Source organism: Miscanthus floridulus, chromosome 10 (assembly GCF_019320115.1).
Source record: "Miscanthus floridulus cultivar M001 chromosome 10, ASM1932011v1, whole genome shotgun sequence".
NCBI lineage: Eukaryota > Viridiplantae > Streptophyta > Magnoliopsida > Poales > Poaceae > Miscanthus > Miscanthus floridulus.
Genome location: NC_089589.1, coordinates 59,527,908 through 59,537,855, shown reverse-complemented (window position 1 = coordinate 59,537,855; position 9,948 = coordinate 59,527,908). Strand labels below are relative to the sequence as shown.

The following is a 9,948-nucleotide window of genomic DNA, read 5'->3' as shown; positions in this document are numbered from 1 at the left end:
GCTAACCTTGAATGCTATACTCCACACGGTATGTCTCTTGGGTCATGACATCACCTAGTACTTGGTTGGGGGTAATCTCCTTCAATCCTCCTCTTATGATGAGCAATCTCAACATCTCAAATCTTGAAGGTAGGCACATTAAGAACCGATGAGAGACATCATCATCCTTGACCTTTTCTCCCAAAGCCTTCAAGTCATTGACAATTACTTGTAGCCGATGGAACATCTCCGGAATGCTCTCATCATCCTTCATCTTGAAACTTGTCAACTTGTCCTTGAGGATGTACAACTTGTCACTTTTCACTGCCGGTATGCCCTCATATGTTTCCTCCAATCTTGTCCACACCTCATTTGCTCTTTCACAATCCTTGATTTGCTCAAACACTTTGGAATCAATGGCATTGTATATGGTGTTGAGGGCCATTGTGTTGCATTGCTTCTTGGTCTTATCTTGGTTGGTGGGATTGTCGAGATCAATGATAGCATAATCATTTTTGGTCACTTCCCATACTTGATCATTGATTGAACCAAGATACATCCTCATCTTTCTCTTCCAATAATCATAGCATGTGCCATGAAAGAATGGTGGTTTGCCCCCCACATGGTTGAACACAACTTGAGCCATAATTTGACACCGAGGTTGTTAAGCCTTTAATCAAACAGTGACCACGGCTCTGATACCACTTGAAAGGTCCTAGTATGGCTAGAGGGGAGGTGAATAGCCTATTTAAAAATCTACAAATCAACTAGAGCAATTTGATTAGTATGACAAAAGGCAAAATGCAAACTTGCTCTAGCTCTACAAGGGTTGCAAGCCACCTATCCAACAATTCTAGTTGCAATGATTACTAGACACACAACTTGCTATGATACTACTCACTAAGAGCTCTCAATCTTGCTATACTAAAGAGCTCCACTAGATAAACTTAAATAACAAATCAAGCTCTCAATCTTAGTTACACTAAAGAGCTTGCCACAACTACTTTGCAAGAATATAAAAGAGTGAGTAAGATGATTATACCAACGTGTAGAGGGATGAACCAATCACAAGTTGAAGATTAAGCCAATCACCGGGAGAATGCAAATGACAAGAGACAACCGATTTTTCTCCCGAGGTTCATGTGCTTGCCAACACGCTAGTCCCCATTGTGTCGACCAACACTTGGTGGTTCGGCGGTAAGAGGTGTTTCACAAACCTCATCCACATGATTGGACATGGCAAGAACCTACCCACAAGTGAGGTAACTCAATGATATGAGCAATTTACTAGAGTTACCTTTCGGCACTCCGCCGGGGAAGGTATAACTCCCCTCACAATCACCGGAGACGGCCATGAACAATCACCAACTCGTGCCGATCCTCCACCGCTGCACCGAGCCATCTAGGTGGTGGCAACCACCAAGAGTAACAAGCGAAATCCACAGTGCAACACGAATACCAAGTGCCTCTAGATGCAATCACTCAAGCAATGCACTTGGATTCTCTCCCAATCTCACAATGATGATGAATCAATGATGAAGATGTGTGGGAGGGCTTTGGCTAAGCTCACAAGGTTGCTATGTCAATGCAAATGGCCAAGAGAGTGAGCTTGAGCCGGCCATGGGGCTTAAATAGAAGCCCCCCACAAAATAGAGACGTTGGGCTACTCACTGCACTAAACATGGGCCGACCGGACGCTCCGGTTAGATTGACCAGACGCTGGACCTCAGTGTCCAGTCATGCGATGTGCGCCACGTGTCATCGGCTTCAAACGCCGATCGCCCGATTACAATGGTCAATTGATGATCGGACGCGTTAGTTAGAAAGTGACCGGACGCTGGACCTCAGCGTCCGGTCGTTTCCAGTAAGGTTCCAAACGCAAATTTTCACGACCGAACGCGACCGGTCATGCTCGACCGGACTCACCCAGCGTCCGGTCACTCAATGTCTCCACTGTGCACCACACGTCAGCGTACGTCAGCATTGACCGGACGCACCCTGCCAGCGTCCGGTCACTCTTCGCGCCAGCGTCTAGTCACAAGACTGAGATGCGTGCTCACTGCTGCTACTGACCGGACTCTAAACCTAGCGTCCGGTCACTACACCACTAGTGTTCGGTCACTCTGTGAACCCCTGTCTTTTCTGTCTAGGGTGTCGGTGGCACCGTTGGACTGTCCGCACTCTACGGGCGGACACTCCGTCGGTGAAGTTTCTAACCCTTGCTCAAATATGCCAACCACCAAGTGTATCACCTTGTGCACATGTGTTAGCATATTTTCACAAACATTTTCAAGGGTGTTAGCACTCCACTAGATCCTAAATGCATATGCAATGAATTAGAGCATCTAGTGGCACTTTGATAACCACATTTCAATACGAGTTTCACTCCTCTTAATAGTACGGCTATCAATGCTAAATGTGATCACACTCTCTAAGTGTCTTGATCACCAAAACAAAATAGCTCCTATGGTTTATACCTTTGCCTTGAGCTTTTTGTTTTTCTCTTTCTTCTTTCCAAGTCCAAGTACTTGATCATCACCATGGCATCATCTTCATTATGCTATGATCTTTGTTTGCTTCGCAACTTGGAGTGTGCTACCTATCTCATGAACACTTAATAAACTAGGTTAGCACTTAGGGTTTCATCAATTAACCAAAACCAAACTAGAGCTTTCAGAGATCCAGAGTGTTGGTGAGAGGCCCATCAAGGGCTATGGGTTTGGTCCGTACAACATGTATATGATTGAGCAGGTGATCGGACACCAGTTTGAGTATGATAGACATCACAAGGTTCTAAAGATTGTAGCTGGCTTGCCAGAGGTTGGAATACCCCCACCTAGTCTAGGAGGAGGAGGAGCAGCAGCAGAGGCAGATACACCTAAGGGTGGTGCAACAGCTGTAGGAGCCTCACGTCCACCATGTGCTCCTTCATGTTCCTCTTCATGCCATGGTAGCCCTCCTTCGCCCATCCGCAGGTTCTTCAATTCTATCTTTGGGATGTGCAGAGATATTCAGATTAGGCAGCGGGAGGAGAGGAAGGCTAGGAGGAAGGATGCTCGCACGCTCAAGCAGATTTCCTAGAGACTTGAGCTTGATCCTCCTAGGTCTCCTATCTCAGATGATGAGCCTAGCGAGCCAGAGAAGGAGGAGGAGCAGCAAGTCAGGTACGACAGAGAGTTTGCTGAGTTTCTTCAGCGATAGGAGTAGCAGCAGCAAGAGCAAGCACCGAAGCACCCTGACACCTTGCCACTGTAGGCTCGTGTGCCTACTCATGCTCAGGCATGTCCTAGTGCAGTAGACGAGTATGCTTCAGACTAGTGGGGTGACCTCACAAGTGGATATAGCCACTATGGGTATGGTGGTTATCACCCGTCTGGTGAGGGTGGTTCGCGCCCAGCTAGGGCTCCATGTTCAGATGATGAGGGTGATGGTAGAGATGATGATTATGATGATGATGAATGATCACTACCTTCAGAAACAACTTGTAGCCCCTTTGTGCTTAGTATGTCATTGTTGGACCTTTGTGGTGATGGATGACAAAGGGGGAGAGAGAGACTGGTTAAAGCTTCAGATGTGTTTCATGTGTTATCTTTGTATCTGGAGACTTGTACTGCAGCTGTAGTTATCTTTTGAGCTTTATTAATGTATCTTGAGTTTGAGATTGATTGTATCATGGTGAGATGAGACTATGCTTCATGGATGTATCGTTTGAGATGCATGTGACATGATCCTTATCTTATAATATAATCTATCCCAGTGGTTTGTGGACTTGAGAAAATGTGTAATGAGTGCTATGTGTGACATAGATGTGTTGTATTTATTTTCATAAGGACCATGCATGCTAGAATGAAATTGTTTGATGTGATGCTTTTATATTTATTCTTGTGTGATATATCATGTCATATGCATCACGGTTTTACTTTGTCACACACACTTGCACCCCACGGATGCAATGATTTAGGGGGAGTATCCTATAAGTTTTAGTATGTGCAATTGACATTTGAGGTCATTTTGTGAATTCTAGTCATAAGTACGTATTAAGGGGGAGCCTCTCATAAATCATTGAACCCAAAAGCTTAAATGTTTATATCCTTTTGTAAGCTTTAATCAAGTTGTCATCAATCACCAAAAAGGGGGAGATTGAAAGTGCATCTAGCCCTTTAGTGGGTTTCGGATGATTGAATGACAACGTGATTAAAGGTCTAACTCGTTTGCTAAGTGTGGACAGGTAATAGGTTATCTCACAGGTATGTAATGAAAGCCAAAATGATGTATTGTTGGAAACAATCTAGTTCAAACATAAGACAACAATACAAATATAATTCATGCAAGGCTTGTTCATTGTGCGATTTCGATGAATCATATGAAAGCAAGCACGGTGAATAATAATTAATGAGACATGAGGGATTGCATATGGATTGGTCTCACCTTTTAAAGCTTGCTAAGTTAAAGACTTGTATACAAATGAGTTTAATGAATGATTCGACACCAAGTGTGACTAGATGGCTTGAGATGGTGAAGATAGCAAGGAAATGCTTCAAGGTACTAAGCAAGGGTGAAGGGCAAGCGACTTTTTGGCGACCAAGGAACCTAGCTAAGGTGAAGAAGGAAGTACTTGCATTTAGTCAAGGCACCGATCAAACCAGATTGGTCATGTTAAAGTGGAGGATCAAATCCTAGATGACTTTATAAATGGATGACTTGATAACTTTGAAGCCAACTCACATTTATTGGATGGAATCAAGTCAAAATACTCAAGATTGCTATGCTCAAGGAGAAAATCAAGATCGACATGATTGACACCCTCACTTAGTGATCGTTGAAGTATATGGCACTTTGGTTCAAGGGAAATCAACTCAAGCGGTTCAAATTTCGTTTTCATTTGATTTTAAGTTTATAGGTATGCCATACTATTAAGAGGGATGCATCATGTTGATAGATATTTATTCATAAGTGCTCAAGCCAACCCATGTGAGATTTGAGTGAAAGAGTGCCTAGAGCTAACTTGATCTAGCTAGGCTGAAAATACTGGACGTGTTCGTATTGGGTCAGCCACAGCAACCTCTCTGCACTCTGGAGTTTTGTTCGTCGGGAGTTCCGGGGGTCGGGAGTTCCAGCAATCGTTGGGGGTTCCGACGCCTCACTTGCGCCACTGACTGAATGATTGTTGGCACTGGGCAGGCAATACCGGACGTGTCCAGTATTAATACCGGACGTGTCCGGTATTCCCAACGGTCACTATAACGGCTAGTTTTTCAAAGGGGCTATAAATACCCCACAACCTCCACCTTTGGAGGCTACTGATTCTGCTGACATTCTCACACGTTTTTGAGCCTTGAGAACACTCTCCAACCCTCTCTTAGTGAGTGATTGATTCAAACTTGCAAAATCCAACTTGTGGGTTGAGTGAGATTCAAAATTGAGAGCAAGCCACCCTTGAGCACTTGTGCATATTTGTCGATCTCGTGATTTGCATTTGTTACTCTTGGACTCTTCGGTCCTAGACGTCTAGGCATTGCCGGAGAGCACCCAAGAGATTGTGGTGTGCCTCGGGAAGTTTGTAACGGTTCGATTCCACCGTCGCAAGGGAAGGAATCGACTAGTGGAAGGAGGAAAAGGAGTTGGAAAAGACTCCGACTAGAGTGGCCTTCGTGGTCCTCTAGAGCTAACCTTCGCTGGGTCGCTCGCAGGCCCCTCAACGGAGAGTAGGACTCCACGGAGTCTGAACTTCGGTAAAACAAATACCGTGTCTCTATCTCTCTCTGCATTTGGTATTTGTGATCTTTGTGTGTTGTTTGAGCTTGTCTGCAGGTTATCAATAGTGGTCTGGACCTTGGTTTGAAAAGAGAAATCAATCGGAGCAAGTTGAGAGCTGGCCGGGCAAACCCATGAATACCGGACGTGTCCGGTATTTGGTCCCTACGCTGAATTTGTTTATTCACTGCTCTAACTTTGTGTTGCAGGGTTGTAGCTTCTAGATATATTCTTTATACCTTGTACTATCTGTTGGCTAACTCGTGAGGGGTTTATTTCTCTGATTTGGAGTTTCCAAGTTTTTGAAAACTCCAACACTAATCGTTTCCGCATTTTAAAGGGTTGAATTTTAGAAACGCCTATTTACCCCCCTCTAGGCGGCATCCTCGGTCCTTTCCGAAACATAATAATGTTATTATCACATCCTTTTCTAGGATGCAAGAGATACATATCAAATAATTTCAAAGATGCAAGGAAAATGCACCAAGGAGTTGAGAGCAATGAGAGCAATGACTTAACTACGTCGACAATAGCCATTCACAGAGCAAAAGATTAGAAACCAACAAATGACAAGCCAAACATCAATGATATGGACTTTCAGGTTAACCTCAAAGATTTCATTAGACAAATTAAAGAAAGACTACAGTTGACAGAAAACAATTTAAGGTACGAACCTAAATATCCAATACCCAATCATGGTATTCATTTTAAATTTGTAGGTGAACTAACATTTTAATACTGTTGTCTACATAGTTCCATAACTAAAGAGGGACGTCCAACGCGCCTATATACTGCACAAAGTCAACAATACTAGGACACAAAACAAAGACAAACAACCAACCATAGAATCAAACTAATGTTACATCGTTAGTTGTGCCACGACGATCTCTTTGATTCATGCCAATGCAAATCTATACATGTGTGTAACTCTGGATTCAAATCAAAGTTAATTGTATGAAGTAATTTTTATTAGGTAATATATATTAAACACGGATTTTTATTGCTTAAGTATCTCAAAGATAGTCCGTGCGGGAGCACGGGTTGATGGACTAGTTACAACAAATGTGGATCCATATAAGTAAAAAATACTAATGTCCTTGCTTTTTGCTCTTGCTGTCAGTAGCTTAAGCTCCCTGAAAAGGATTCCTTCACCGCATTGACTGAGGCCGGTAAATTCTTGAAGATGAGATCATTTCTAGCTGTCTAAATTGCCCAGCACATTATCTAAAATCATGAAAAACTGACTGATGACCGGTGTCTTGATTTGAAGCAGAGCTTGTTTCGGGGTTCTGCTTGTGGCTGCTGCGATATCGATGCAGTAGGTTGTGGGCAATGGCATCACGGGCCCTGCTGGCTGCCATGGAGCGCACTGGGTTCTCGGCCACCATATCATCGTCGAAGATCTGGAAGACAATCTCGGGATCGATAGCTTCGTTGGCACGCTCGCATATGTTGTGGAGCACGCAGCAGGCGCCGATCACCATGGGAAGGTCCTGCAGCTTCGCCTCAGAGCGCTTCTGAAGGCATCCCCAGCGCGTCTTGAGCCGCTGGAAGGCGTCCCGCGCCACTGTGCATAGGCCATCCAATCTCTCTCATTGAACACGTGCTGCGCCCATACCATGTTATGTTTTGTGTAGGGCACAAGCAGCCAGTCCATGAGGGGGTAGCCGGCACCGCCAACAACCCACTGGCCTTGGAGCCGGCCCGCCGCGCCACGCTGCGCACACAGAGCGGATCTCTCGAGCACATCGGCATCGGACATGGAGCCAGGCCAACCGATACAGACGTCGGTGAAGGCACCGGCTGCGTCCACCACGCCCTGCGCGGTGATGGAGTAGGACGTCTTCTGGTTGCGCTGTGTGTGACGGCGGTTGAAGTAGGCAGCGACATTGGCCTTGGGCGCTATGATGGGGATGTGGGTGGTGTACATGACACCAACCACGTTGGGGATCCCTGAAACGGCTTCGAACTTGGCGGACCCGTCCCCAGAAGCCTCTGGTGCCTCAGGCCATTGCACGACCTTGGGCATTAGCACACTCTTGATGCTGTTGCAGACCTCGAGCACAAGCTTGTGGCAAGTGCTGATCCCGACACCGAAGCGCTTCGACACAAGCCGGAGTGGCTCCCATGTGGCGAGGCGACAGATGCAGATAGCGACGCGCTGGCGCATGGGCATGGCCCCGCTCGGCAGGTTAGAGACAGCATCGAGCTCCTTGCAGATCGCATCGAGCTCCTTGCAGGTTAGAGACATGCGGAACGCGCGCCGAAACGCTTCCTCCGGGCAGTCCGGGCTGTTCATTTTGTCCCACCAAGGCTGGTCCCGCTCCTTCACCCACAGCCTTTTGGACCCTGATGGCCCAGACGCTGCCACCCAATCTGCCCCTCTCTTCCTCCCAACTGATTCTTGTGAGGAAGTACTGCTGCACTGCATGATAGATCGAGTTGAAATGAATCAACATTGAAACGACTGAATTTTTTTTATAAATACAAAAGGTAACTCAACTGGATTCAAGTTTGTTCGCACAGCGGTCACATCATGTATATGACAGGGGTTGCATACAAAACTTAAGAGTTAACAATGATTCATATATGTGTAGTGACTTATAGTCAAAGGAACTTACATTGTCTAATGGCGACACTTCTGGAACACAAGTGACATCGGTTAGCGCACTTATGCCATCAGCCATCGAATGACGATTGAACTTTTCTGATGAAAACAAAAATAATCAGTTATTTATTTAATTTTCTGATTTGAGCGCGATTAGTTTCTCCTTACTTAAAAATTAAAATTTTCTGAGAATGCCTAATTACGTAGCAAAAATTATGTATTTATCTACAACAGCCGAAACGTCTTATAACCTTATAATTTGCGAAATAATCATGGTTTTATAGTGTGGAATGCAGAGTGCATAGATAATACTTGTAACATTTGTGGAAGCAAAAGTAATATTTGGATATTGTTATTTTACCTTCTCAAATAATTTTCCTAAAATATTTGAAAATCATACAATATATCTAGGATGCACATGTTTCTAGAGTAGCTTTCGTTAATTTTACCTAATTCATTCTTTTTTAGTGGATGAAGCCTGGATGGGAAATTTTTATCATGTACTCAGTATCTCATGTAGCAGAAATTGGTCCATGCTGTTTAAGCCCAAAACAAGTATGGACTGATCAAGGTAAATGGGCTACCTAGGAATCTTAAGCTACATGCTATCCATGAACATTTGATTGGACCTATACGGCTGATCAATAAGGATAATGAGAAATGCTGTGGTATAAAGTTGACAATCATTAATGAATTTTCATGGGGGTCGTTTTATGAGTTATATAGATTTTGACATATGTCGAATAGGAAAACAAATTAGCAACAAAAATCTCTAGTAATACTCAACAAACAACACCTTCGGCTGTTTAGTAAATATCACATATGAGGAATGTCTAAAGGAGAGATTAGAAACCCCTATGCCATTTTAAGGGAAATTGTAAAAAGTATGACGGATACCAATAGACAATGAAAAACTGTTTGGAATTATTGACATTTTAAAAATGATGTATAAAATAAAACCACAGAAATTCACTCATTAACCAGAAGAAAAAGGAGGAAGATATATACAACACATACTTTGCTGGGGTAACAATATTAGACAATGGGCATTGTAGTTGTGTAGAAAGTAAAGTTTAATTTAAAACCATAGGCAGGAGAACCAGGTGAGTAAAACTAGTTTTTTCAAATATCTCTGCAAAGGTGTAGGTCTTATTTAACATTTTAAATATATATATGTATATATATTTTTAAAAATGTTTTCACATCATCATTTATCTGGTACATCAAATGTATTTTGCCAATGAAAAAATGATAAGGAAGCTTGCAAGTCAAATGAAATTGAGTTACCTGCGCCAAAACAGCTTGCTGTAGTATCAGCAAATCGGGAAATCCTAATAACAATAACAGCAGCAGCAACAACAACAACGTCAGTGGGAAGATATAACAAATCAAGAAACAATTAAATATACAAACAGTAGCTTCAATGTTCATTTTTTGAGAGGTACATGAATGGTAATATTAAATATATACTCATCCAAACCTAAAGAACAATTCTTATAGATGCAGAATCATATGCACCAACAGGCTAAGCAAATAAATCGAGAGAAAATATAGCTATAGATTAGGGGAATCATTTATTTCATTTACAACATATAAATCAGTAAATT

At 43.3% G+C, this 9,948-nt stretch overlaps 1 pseudogene; it reads right to left on the bottom strand.

Annotated features, from left to right (window-relative positions):
• Positions 1 to 6,953: 6,953 nt before the first annotated feature.
• On the bottom strand, positions 6,954 to 8,164 carry LOC136488721 (protein ANTAGONIST OF LIKE HETEROCHROMATIN PROTEIN 1-like; annotated as a pseudogene).
• Between the last annotated feature and the right edge of the window lie 1,784 nt (positions 8,165 to 9,948).